The sequence below is a fragment of the Argiope bruennichi genome, chromosome 9 (genome assembly GCF_947563725.1).
Source record: "Argiope bruennichi chromosome 9, qqArgBrue1.1, whole genome shotgun sequence".
NCBI lineage: Eukaryota > Metazoa > Arthropoda > Arachnida > Araneae > Araneidae > Argiope > Argiope bruennichi.
The window spans coordinates 8,041,202-8,054,706 of record NC_079159.1 but is presented as its reverse complement, the minus strand read 5'-3'; the positions used below and the strand labels follow the sequence as shown (position 1 = coordinate 8,054,706).

Below are 13,505 nucleotides of genomic sequence, written 5' to 3'. Positions count from 1 at the left end.
GCTCTTCTTTCAATGTAAATACAGATGAATGATTAACTCTAAATCTAATAATTCAGACCAAAAGTGCTCACTAGAAATTGTAAATTTTTTGTAATTATGTAGCTTTTGCATTCTTGTTTCTCTCGACTCTTAAAAACTATTTTTTGAGATTAATATCATTGAATATAGTAGTTACAACGATCTTATTTTGATATTCTTTCGAATCCTTTCTGAATATATGTTAGAAAATATCTATACTGATTAAGCGGCTTTCAAAATTTCATTAATATACTTCCATCATATTTAGAATTTAATACCTTTAAGATGAAGATTTCAAAACTTTTAGAGACTATATATATATATACATATTTTAAATAGCTTGTTGATGTTTCAAAGAATTAACGAAAACTTATTTCGATATTTTGTAAATAATTTTTATTTTGCAGTGGAAACAGAATGCATAAAACTGCTACTTTCACTTTCTTAGTTCGGCGCAAAACATCAAAAGTGGTTTCGATTCAGTAATTACTTAAAATTAAACATTTATAAAAATAAGTTTGTTAATCTTCATACAGCAATGGTAAGGAATGTAAGCTGGGAAGCATTTTTGTGATATTGAATATCTTTCCTATTATAGCTTTCTAATAATTAATTTGTTTTGTTAAAGTAGTCATACATAAAATAGTATTCACATTTTTATTGTGCTTTTGATTGTTTTTCAGTATTGTTAATTCCTGGTGCTGTTTGTTTTAAAATTAGTTATTCGTATGCTGTTTTATACTAGGACAAAAAACTAACAATTTTAATAGAAAGAATTTTCTGTAAAAAAGGACAACGAAGACTTTTTTACCGTTGACTGTACCCAGATTGAAAAGCATTTTCCATCTTTTTTAAAATATTAATATGATATTTATATAGTAACTAATAATGATAGCAATATTTCCTGCTTTGTAAATGGATGATCCTTTTGATATTCCTAAGAGTTTGTTTGTGAATACAAAAGGTTAAAGTAAACTAACATAATTTTTTAAGAATTAAATGTTAAAAGAACATGTAAAATAATAATCCATTTAGCTTGATTCTTGTCATATTAGTATCAAATTTCACTATACTACCCTTTGCAAAACAGGTTACCAGACACTACATATCAATTAGACGCAGTATTATTGATGCAAATAGCTTCAATAACATTATTATTTATACAATTCTAATGGTATTGATAAATAAAAGGAGTTTAGTTATGCCATTGAAATGCTTTTATTTATTCAATTAGATTTGTCCCATTATTATTTCTGAGTTTTGTTTCTTTTGACTTGCAGATATTTGGATTATTCGAATAGTACTAAATTTTGTATTATTAGTAGATGTCAAATCTTGCAGTCTTTCTTTTGTAGTTTCTGTAAATCTTTCATACTGATATCTTATTATTTTTGTGCGAAGGTTTTCAGAATTTCCAACTAAGAAATTTTTTTGAATTTCAGTTCTTTGGGTTCTGTTTTACTTGATTCACTACTTCTGATAGTATTATTTCATTTAATTATAAAGCAAACATGTTTTATGGCATAGAAGGAACATGGGGAGCAGTAAAATGTGCTATACCAGTGAGCAAAGCCAAAACACAACTCGATTATTATTTAGCCGAGTATGTGTGGCGTAAAAAGAACAAGCACTTGTGCAACAAATTCATGGCATCAATCTTATTTACCCTCCTCAAGGAGCCGGAAGACGGACCATTGTCATCAAAGTAGAGGCGGAGTGAGGTGGAAGGTAGTGAGGGGGGCGACGATAGCGGCAAATAGGAGAGAGGTATGTTTATTGTTCATTTTCAACGATTTGGCCGCCATTTCATTTTTTTCCGCAGGCAATATTTTCACTACGCTGTTTTCTTTAAATCTCGTTTATACAAGAAAGCGCCATTTTGGCGAGATTTTGAAAAAGTTGCCAAGGGTGACTGTACAGTAAATTTTTACCGAAATTTTAATAGTCCCATCTAAAAACAAAAGTAAGGTGAGTGCTTTATATTCCAGCACTTCGCAAATCTGACCACTCCAGTTCAGAATGCAAAAGGGTTTATATTGCATCAAATTCATTGATGCAAAGTAGACAGTGACAATATAATCAGTTGGAATATATTTTGTAATAATTATTATTTACAGTATAATTTTCTGAATAATTTTCTGCATTTTAATAAATGTAGGTTTTGCTATTAAGATGCTTTTTTCACAAGTTTCCTTTAATCTGATGCTTTTATTAATCCCAGAAAGTCTACAGTCTGTTATCTATTAGATTACTAAGAAACATCTATATTTTGAGAAAGTTATTTAGATATTATAAATATTTAGGCTAATTTTTTGCAAATGAAATAAAAACAGGGGCATTTTGTAAATATCAGAAGTTTGAAATTTACCAAAATATTTTGTAATACATTTGTTTATTTTTGACATTTATTGAATAACTTGTTAGTATTTATCTAAATATCATAAGCATAATATAAAAATATTAATTTTTTATATTGTAAAATTTTTTTATTCACAAATCCCAACTTTCAACAACTAATTAGTAAACTGTCGTACATTCTTTTTTTAGATTATTATTACATTAAATTTCTATTCTATTTTAGAATATTTATTTCCCAATAAAATGAGACAGAAAATTTTTATTGATATATTTTTCTATAATTTGTTTACTATAATAATCAAATATTAGTTACACACAATTTTTGTTTTGATTTATATTGTCTAATGATATTTTGGGTAAAAATTTGGAGATAAAAATTTTAAATTAATTTTTTTGAAAAATAAATTTTATTTGAATTATAAATTTATTTCATAATTTTGGAACAATTTTCATGCTTTGTCTTCACTGTATGAAAGGGTTATGTCCATTTTAATTATTACTTTTTAGGGAGGCAGGAAAGGTGAGTATGCTTTGAAATTAAAAACAACTTTTCCTTTCTAGAAATAATTATTTCCTTTCTTGTGCAATTGGTGACTAAAATTAGAGATGAATAGTGCTTGATTTTTAGAAATAGCTGGTAAATTTGTAAACTTTCTAAATGCAATTTTTTTTTTTTCTTAGCTTCATGCAATATATTCATGTTTTTGTCAAGATGATCTACAAGTACCAAGTGGGAAAATAAGACTTTATACTTTGAAATTGAATTTCAAAAGTTGTAACTTTAATATCGAGAAAGAATACAATTTTAGTGGAGCTGGAAATAGTGACAGTAAGTATATTACCTTATTATTCACTAGTGCCCATAAATTAAAAGATATCTTATATAGTTATTTGTTATTGTTTTATTTTAACAAATGCATAAATATAAGATCAAGCAGATTTGAATGAGAAATGTAATGTAAAAAATAATGAATTTATGGAAATGAGAATACTAGTACACAAATAAAATATGCCAATTTATGATTTTTAGCGAGATTATCAAAAGTATCATAAGAAATTTAATACTTTTTTAATGAAATCTTAGTAATGTATATATCAATATCTCATTGCAATGTATGTATAGTATTGATTATAGTTAATATTGACCATACCATCATTTAGAATTTGAAATTAATTTTGTCTTCGTCTAATTAAGATTTTTTTTTTTTTTTTGTCATTGGTGACAGAATGGTCTCTACTCTTACTGTTTCTTTTGTATATTTTCTATGTATTCTATGGAATTCTTACATATTCTGTAGTGTATCGGATGAATGCACTGACCATTCATTAGATAAATTGAAGCAGATGGTGAACACATATTGCAGGATGACTGCAAATATAATCATTTATGAACATGAAACAATTTCCAATAATATTGCAAAACTTGCATGTAAGCCATTATAATTTTCCATAGAAGAGCAATTATGAAGTTTTTTTACATTCATAACTGCACTTTCCATGATGCAAAATTATATATGTTTCTTAAGCATTGCCTTAAATATTATTAAATATTAAAGCAAAATTATATATGCCTGCTCAGACCATAATATCTGTATTAGCCAACTTCTAAAATATTGATGAAAAAAAAAAAAAAAGCAGTTCTGGATTCACACTAAATATACTGATGCTTTGAATTGGACAATTAATAAAATTTGTTTCTCGTCTGTGAACTCTATACTTTCCCTTTGCTTATTTTATGTCTGGTGTCATATTTTGGAGTGTCCCTTGCTTTAATTTGACAGCAGTCGTCAGGAAATTTTTTCTGCTACTTTTATATTGACTGCATTCTCTTTTGAGTAACTTCCACTGCATCAATCATTTATATGCAAATTATTATTGAATTATTGTTGCACGTATATATATGCATATGTGTATGTGTGTTTTAATTAAAATTTCTTATTAGATGTTACCATTTTATTTGGATTGGATAGAAGTGATAGGACAAATTCACACACAAGATGAAAAATACTTTATTCATCAATATGTCATATTTAAGTCTATACATTTCTGTCATTTGGCTGGGAGTTTTAAATTTCTGTAGTGAACCAATTGCTGGGTGCATTGGATTATCATCCAGAGACAATATTTTGTAATTCTCCATTTCACTCTGCATCTCATCTGTCATAGCTCTGTTTACTTTAATCACTTTTGATAGAGCATCCAGATTTTCTGCTGTAAACAAAGCTATCCTTTGTTAAAGCTAGCCAACTAGCAGAATCCTTTTTCTTTTAATCGCTATTAGTGCAAAATGCCCAGTATCATTGTTATGACACGATGCTGGTCGGCATTCAGAATGCCGGGCAAAATCGTAGAGATCTCTTGTGCTAATAGGGATGATATTTTATTGTTTTGGTTGATTTTGTTTGCAGCTAGCCTCATCAATATTATGCACTGTTTGATATACCTTGCAATATTACCTTCTTTTATAAAAACTATATTGTTCAGTGCTGACTGGGATAATTACTTTCTATTTTTACTGTTTCTTCTTTGAATGTCATTCACCAATTATTGCTTTTTGATCATTCTGCTTAACTTATTTACACATTGTCTATTTTTTGATGTGTCAGTATAGTACATAATTGTTTGTTATAATAGGGTTTGTATCAGATGGTTCTATATGATCTATATATTAAACTGGTTTACTGAATGTCTGTTTGAGAAATTTTCTGTTTTAGATTTTAAAAGAACATTTTTTTTATCCCATATTTTCTTTCAATTTTCAAGAGTTTTACATGATGTTTCAAATCTGTGGAAAACGCATTAGGTGGTTTTAATTATTGTTGAACTTCTTTAGAAATATTTTGTCTTTTTAAATTTAAGAATCTAGTCAATTTTTTTTTTTTGCAGTTATTTTGTTTTGTCAAAAAAAAAAAAAAAAAATGAATAAATAAATCTGTGATTGTAGATATTATTCAAGAACATCAGTTACAGTTTTATATTTATGTTTTCTGATGTATTAAGATATTAATAATAATTAATTTTAGTGATAAATAATATTAAAATTTCCAAAAATATATATATTTTTAATATTAAATTTGACTTTTCTCTTTATGTCTTTTTTTTATGTTCTGTAATTATTTTATGTTTAATTTCAACCTCATTTTATTCTTGCTGCTATATTTTTTACTCGCAAGATATATTCTATAAATAGAATATATGCTATTTCTATATTCTTGTTGCTTGTCAAGAATATGCTATTTCTTGCTAGCTTAGTAAAAAATACTTATTGTAAGTACATTACATTAAGTTCTTATATTATTCACCAATTTTAGTTTAAAACAATAAAAATGTTTACTGCTCAGTAGTCAAATTATAATGGAGGTAAACTGGTTGTCACATTTCCCCTTTTTTTTATGCCAGTTTTTGATAGACTGAAACCAAGTTATCAAAATGTGATGAACTATTTTCCAAACATAATTGTTATTTTTGTAATGAATACAAGATGGAGAAATTAAGTCAAACAAATGTTGTTTATTATGAGAACTTCATTTAATATTTCCTATATTTACATTAAAATTAGTTGTATTTACACATTTCTAAGATATTATTAAGTTTGAATAAAATATGTTTATGTTTGGATTTTATCTATTATAATTTATTAAATAATCTTGATAAACAAATTCTGCTGTTCTTTTTGAAACCAATTTACTAACATTTGTCTGATAATTTTTTTGTTTATAAGAAGTAAATATTGATCCATAAAAATATTTGAAATTATTGTTTAATTCTACAGAGTTTTGATGTTAGGTTTTATTTTAAACTAATTTAATTATTCATTATCAAGGTAGCATGGTTTTTACTCATGTGTCTAGTTGGTTATAAATTTTAATTATATATATTACCCATGTGTAACAAAGTTGCTATATGTGTAATAGTATTTGTTATAAAGTTGTTTAAAAAATAAATTACTTATTGCTACATGTAAAAACACCAGGTCCTATTTATTTATACATTTTAAAATTTTAATTTCATTTTACTTTAAATTGCTAATTTATACTCTAATACTATATACTTGAACTGCATATTTAATTAAAAAATTCCTGTCTTCAATGTATTTTTTAATTGCAAATTAATGGCAAATTTTGTGGATTTCTGCTGGTTTTGGAAATGACAAATGAAAAATTTACAGGAATGATTTTTGCGTTATGAAAACTTTCCCATGTGATCTTTTTCTTGACTATCTCTGATTATGAGCCTTCTAGCATTACAAGTAAGTATATAGAATTAAATATTATGACTATGTAAATTCTTTAAATAAAATATGAATTCTCTTAAAATGCTGGGATTTTTTTATTTTCATATTCACTCTTTTTTTACCTCTTTCACATCAGTCTTACAAAAATCACTTACTGAATTTGACTCATTGTAAAATTCTGTAGTAGCATATAAGTGTATTACACCTACTCATTACCTCATGATGTTTCATTTAATCTCTATGTATATTAATTATTTTATTCTTGTTTATTAAATTTGATATGCTGCATGATTTTATTTTATGATTTTTACTCCCATGAATACAAATTACTTATCTTGAAAGCTGTGTTTAATCATATTTTTTTGTACAATGTGTCTAATATTTTGAAAAAATTAATTCAAATATGTACTTTCTTTGTTAATATATAATTAATGCTTAGAATTCTTATATGCATGATGTTTTTAACTCAGGGATGCATTCAGAAAATTTGCCTTTTTATTTCGCAAGGCAATTTTCTGTGATGTGTTTCTGAATTAAGTTCATCTATTATGTCATCATATGTTAAATATATTGTTTAGTTATTATTTTCTTTGTTGTGAGACTTAGATTTTAATAACCTACTTCAGTAGAAAAAATATACTTAATATATAATATATAATGCACATTGTTTCCAGTATTTTTTTAATTAAGTTCTACCCAAATTATTTAAAAATTGCTATTACGATTTTGAATCAAATATTTTAGGGTTTGAGATGTCAAGATAATCAGAACTGATTATTCTAATCTGCCTAAAGGCACATAGAAAGTTTGAGTCATTGCAATGTCACATAAACATAGATAGGAGCTAAGAGTAAGTCCTAAAACTCATAACCGTCAAACATCCACCTTCCGAAGGTAAGTCTCCTCATTGTTGAGGATAGTCGAACCTTACACCATTTCTGTACCTACCAGTACAGCAAGAAATGGAAGAATAGATGGTAAAATAATTTTTATTTGTAGCAGTGCCACTTATAATGAAATAGTAATTTTTATTACTGTTATGTTGAAAAAGTAATTTGTTGTTTGGAATCGATAATACAGTTGTCATAAAACTTCAGTTGAATAGTCCATAAATTGTTCATCAGTTGTTGAGCAATCGGTTTAGTGAATACATCTATAAATGTTTTTCAAATTTTCTATTATGTTATTCTAAAACTCTGAAGGTTTTCTGTTAATAAACGTAAGAAGTAATAACAGTGCTATGAAAAGAAACTGTCAGCTAAGCTTATAGAATTTAGTTTTAACCTTTCAACTATGATTAAAACCGTCTTCTATGTTAGTTCGAATTGTCTTCTATATAAATTGATTTTGGATCCACATTGATGCATTACCAAAGAACTATACATATGGAAGAGGGCTATTTTGTAACATTGACAGAAAGTAATTTGAAACCATACTTCATTAATTGTAAATATATTGAAAAAATATGGATATTTTTTTTAGTATTATAATTTTATTTTAGTATTTGATAAGAAAGTATTTTGTTTATTCAGGGTATATTTCAAGCTAGTTACAGCATTTTGGCTTACACTTTCTTTGAAAATTTAATAAAACTTTTCATTTTTCAAATTGATTTAGCATCTTTATTTTCATACTTAAACAAAGAAGGAACAAATAATTACTTATACTATTCATACAGAATACAAATGACAATTTTGATAGTATTTTTGTATATATTAAAATAATATGGTTGTTAATACATCAATAAATGTGCTATCTGTTTGGTTAATTTTCTGCATATTTGAAGTTATTATGTTTTACAAATATAATATTTATAGTATCCAAGTGTTTAGTTGAGAGATTTAGATCTACATATGCTTTGATTGAAAAAAATCTTGGAATATTTTTCTGTAAATATGGCTGCTAATCTTTTTGTATGTGACATGTGTATACTGTATTGTATCGGCATTCATGCGATTCTCGGTATTTATTCCTATGATACTGTCATTTCTCTTTTGCTCTCTTTGGTTAAATATTTGAGTTATTGGAATGAATAATGAAGGGGATTCAAGGAATAATATGTCTATAGCAATTTTGTTTAACATCCTTGAAGGCAAAATAATTTAAATTTTACATTTTGATAAGGCAAACATTAACATTCATTCAGTTTACAGTGGCCTTTCCAAAAATGGAGGAGAAAGAATAATGCAAGAACTGATGATAGCAGTTTCTTTTTTTTTTCTATACTTTTATTTTAATGAAACAGTATAGTTAAATAGATAAACGAAAATAAATTTTAGAATCATAAGAATACAATCTTCCCCAAAATGCATGAGATAGCTTCTTACAAGCAATAAAAAATATAGTTAACTTTTTGTTTAAAGACTCTGATTTTCAGCTATATGTCTGCATTTTTTTAAGCTCAAGATTTTCAGTCAGCATCCCTGTTTTTACTTTTTTTTAAATTCCATTGTGGTTTTTTTTAAGAAGTAGCTTCATAAAAGCAAATTATATGATTTCTTCTAAGGTTCTTGCATAACTCAGCTTTGAACAATTCCTTTATTAGATCACTCATCTAAAAGGGAATTAATTGTTGGATTACAAAACACTTCAAAACCATTTGTTGATTTTTCTAAAATGTTCTCAGTAATTTTAAAAAATTATCTTATGATTAATTTATTGTACATTATGCTTAGTAAAAGCATTTTTCTTTAAAGTATGCATATATAGGCTTTTAGTAAGTAATCTGAGTTATTATATCCTACAGATCCATGAACAAGATTTTCTAAAACAAACAGTATAATGTTAATTATTCTTACAAAATAATACAATTTTGATTAATTGTGTATTTATTCACTTTATTTAATATTAGCAGCTGGTGTCACATTTTTACTTTACTCTGTGAAACATATTCTAAGTTATGGCAATACTAATATAACTTCATATTTCTTTTTTTCTTCGAATATAAAGTTATTTATACCAAATAATTAAAATGTATGAAATTTTTTTACAAATAGATGCTAGTTCATATGTTAGGGATTACATAAACTAACATGTCTTTTATTAATATAGAAATAAAAACATATTTTCTCCAGGAATAATAAAAAGAGAATTTTGATTTTTTTTTAATCTCTGAAATGGAGCATTTTGATAATAAAAATTATATTGCTGTCATGCAAATTTAATTTAATTTTCTTATCACAAAATAAAGTACATGATATTTGTGATTTTTAGGGAAGAAAGTATAATTTAAAAATAATTACTATCAAAATTTGTGTGGAACTTTTTGTAATTGCACTTGTAGCATATTCTTTTAGTTGTATGTATTGTCAGAAATTGTTAGGATTAATCTCTTAGAATAAAATATTTGTTGAACTTAGTTTTATATTGTTATAGTAGATGAACTGCATGGATTAAATGTTAAAAATATTGCCGTGACAAAATTGTATGTTTATTATCACATAATAACAAAAATATGGAATAGAATTGTGAGGATTAAAAGTTTGCAGTATATATATTAAGTTTAAAATAAAAGTTAACTATATATATATATATATATATATATATATATATATATATATATATATATATAAACAATAGATGCAAGATTATTATGGTGCTCAAAGAATGCAGGTCACAGAATAAATTTATAATATATTTAAATAAAATATTGAAAATAATACAGCTATTGAATGCCAGATTCAGGTCTTATTCAGTTTACATCTAATTGACTCAAACTTATTTAATAATGATGTTTAAATGTTACTATTACTGGCAAACTTAGAACTTAAACCTGAATGCAAATCAATATTATTGGGATGTGGAATAAATTATCGCTTTTTCATGAAGTGTATGCTTCATTTAAAAAAAAGATCAGTGTAAAATTTGTTTCTTAAAGTATTATCTATCGCTTGTCTACTGAGAAAGAAGTATGTGATGCTATAGGCATGAAAAGTGCAATGAAAGACTTTGCTCTTAGAAAAAAATTGACACATAAAGTTTGAGATAAAGATGAAGGCTTTTTTTTTTTAATTATTTTATTATTTTTTCAATTAAAATATATTTTAGTATCAATATGGTTCTAATTGGCAATTGATTTGTGTTTTACATTCTATTCACTGTTATTTGTTCTTAATTTTATATAACTTTGTCTTGTCATCACATATAAATATTGAGTATATATCAATAAATAGCAATGGTACAAGAACTTTTATTGCAAATTGTTTACTATATTATAAAACATGCGTAAATGATTTTTTTAAAATCTGTATTTTGTACAAAATACAATAATATATTTATTCCTTCTGAACAAAATTGGTGTAAATTTTAGAGCCTTTTGGATTGAAATGCCTAAATAAGGTTGCAATGTATTTGACCTATGGCCCGGACAGCTGACTATTTAGAGTAGTAAGTACAGTAAGTAACTATTTAGAGTAGTTGTTTTCCTCATGCAATTTGAAGGAACAGCAGGGAAATTTGATTGAATGATGTCAAGAATTTGGAACCTTACGAATCTGAGTGGCAACGGCTTCAAACGCTAAATGAATAATCTGTTTTCTAATATTTTAAACCACGTGGTAACTATTTTACTATGAAAAGATCTATTGTGTAATTATATTTGAATAGTAATGTCCAATTCATCTTTAGAAATAATGTTCTAAACATACTCTGTTTTTCCATAATATTTTGTATGTACAATTAAATTTATTTTCTTTTTCCTTTAAAAATATTTCTATCTGTAGATTCTCTTTGAAGATGAGGATATGCCCTTTCATGATTCTGATGAGAGGTAAGCTATGTGTGTCTTTTTTTTTTTCTTCTTCTTTTGTTTTTTCTTTTGCACCCAGGAATTCTTTAAAGCTTCTGAGTTTATCGAAAATCTATCTTCACAGTTTGGAAGTGGAATAAAAGTAATTTTCTTGAAGTTTATTCGCATTTCTTTTGTCATAAATGAATTTTCTTTAATCCATTTCATCCTGTGTATCTGTAGGCTGTTTCTAATCGATCTGTTGAAATATCTAAAGATATTGAGAAAAAGGGTGTATACAATTCTTTTTTTTTTTTTTTTTGAAATCATTTATTATTATTATTATCAGTAGGTTTACAGACATTTCTTGTATATCTATTTCCACAATGTGCATCAGTTTTATATGTGAACGACTACATATTTTTAAAGAAGAAAAAAAACCATCTAGAAGGCAATATAACTTTATTCTAAAAGTAAAAAATAAAAATATGATGTATATTTATAGAAAGTTTTGATTATTCAAAAATTTTAGCATACATTATTTCCATATTTTACATTTATTTTGCGCATCTTTTACACAAATACTTAGTTGTGTTTGTACACTTTCCGCAAATGATCTTTTCACATAGTTTATAATTGTTATTGCTTCTGTTTCTTTCACAAAAGCCAATTTGGTAAACCTTGCATTCTTACAAAGTACTAGGTGACAGGATACTATAATCTATGTTTTTGTATTTTTTCTTATTTCCTTCTGCAAATTCATTAGACAAGTATGAGTATTATATAGTGCATTCTTGTATCAGATCTATCCGTTTATTGCCACTAAATCTCAAATGTTGAAAAATAGCTAGAGAGGTCATCGAAAATATGCTGCTTTGATGGCACAATTGCATGACCTTTGGTATACTATATTGATTCCAAACTTTGTCTCATTGTAATATGCTATTGTTTCCGGGGTATGTTTGTTATTGTCTTTTAAAACTAGGTTTATGATTGCTTCAAATTGACATACTTTTGTAAAGATAGGTATACCACATAGAGAATTACAGTAGTTGAACACGTTTGTAATAAATAGACATCAGTATATATTTACCTTGTTCAATGGGTAAAAGTCAGTGCAAGAGATAAAATAAAAATGCAAACTTTGTTTGTAATTTTCCTTATGATATTTGAAATGTGACAAAATGACACGCTTCCGAAACCCTAGTATTAATATAAAATGGTTACTATGGTTTCTTTTCATTTTCAGTTGGATGAAGCTATCTTCATTCATGGAAAATCTAAATGATCCAACAAGCGCTATCAATGTGAACAAATATTTTCCTGGCTGGCATTATCCCTAAGAGACTATCATCCAGAATCAGAGGAATGACTCTTCAGACAATAGTGACCACTTTCCAAATGCTCTTTCAAATTTTAATTTTGAGAACTATCGTAAATCTGGCTTCTACTGAGTTGATGCGATTCTGCATTTTTGCACCAGGATTGGACTTGCCTACCTCAACTTCACTGCTGCCAGTATCAGTTTTCACAGTGAGAGAAAGTTATGGCAGCAATATTAAAAGTTCTTCAATCTAAAATTAACATCAAGCTGGAAGAAAATTTTGAGATTGATGTTATTACAGTAAGAAGACTTATTAGTGCGGGAAGAAATAGAAAGATTTACAATATTGAGTTTGACTGAATCAGGAAGCAATCCATTGTTAGCATTTTATATAATCATTCAGACTTGTGTTGTGCAAAGGCCGTAGGCAGAGCCGGCCTTCTTTACGAGGGGACCCAGGTTCAAGAAGCCATTTGGGGCCTAATTTTTTGTGAAGTAAATAAAATACAAACACAAACGTACATTATTAATGAATGCTTATTTAATGCGTGATTTTGTTTTTGCTAATACATCAATTACTTCAGAAAAATTACAATTTTTTTGTATTTTCTTTTTCGATGCTTAATTTAGCAATTGCATTTAAGCATTCTGAAACACATGCTTGACCAAAGATAATTCTTTATTAATTTTAATTTTCTGAAAGAGTGCTCAGCACTTGCTATAGTAACTGGCAGTGTGAAGAAAAGTTTTAACACAGTTAATACAATTAGAAATAACTCATTATAATTAATATTTATTATGTATTGCAATATGTCTTGTGCATTATTGACATCTTTCATTCAAAA

At 26.5% G+C, this 13,505-nt stretch overlaps 1 long non-coding RNA gene across 1 annotated transcript; it reads left to right on the top strand.

Annotated features, from left to right (window-relative positions):
- The first annotated feature begins 470 nt into the window (after positions 1-470).
- LOC129985213 (uncharacterized) lies at positions 471-13,505 on the top strand. Its single transcript, XR_008785541.1, has 5 exons — positions 471-559; positions 3,058-3,205; positions 6,545-6,625; positions 11,332-11,378; positions 12,586-13,505. It is a non-coding gene; the product is annotated as an uncharacterized LOC129985213 (long non-coding RNA).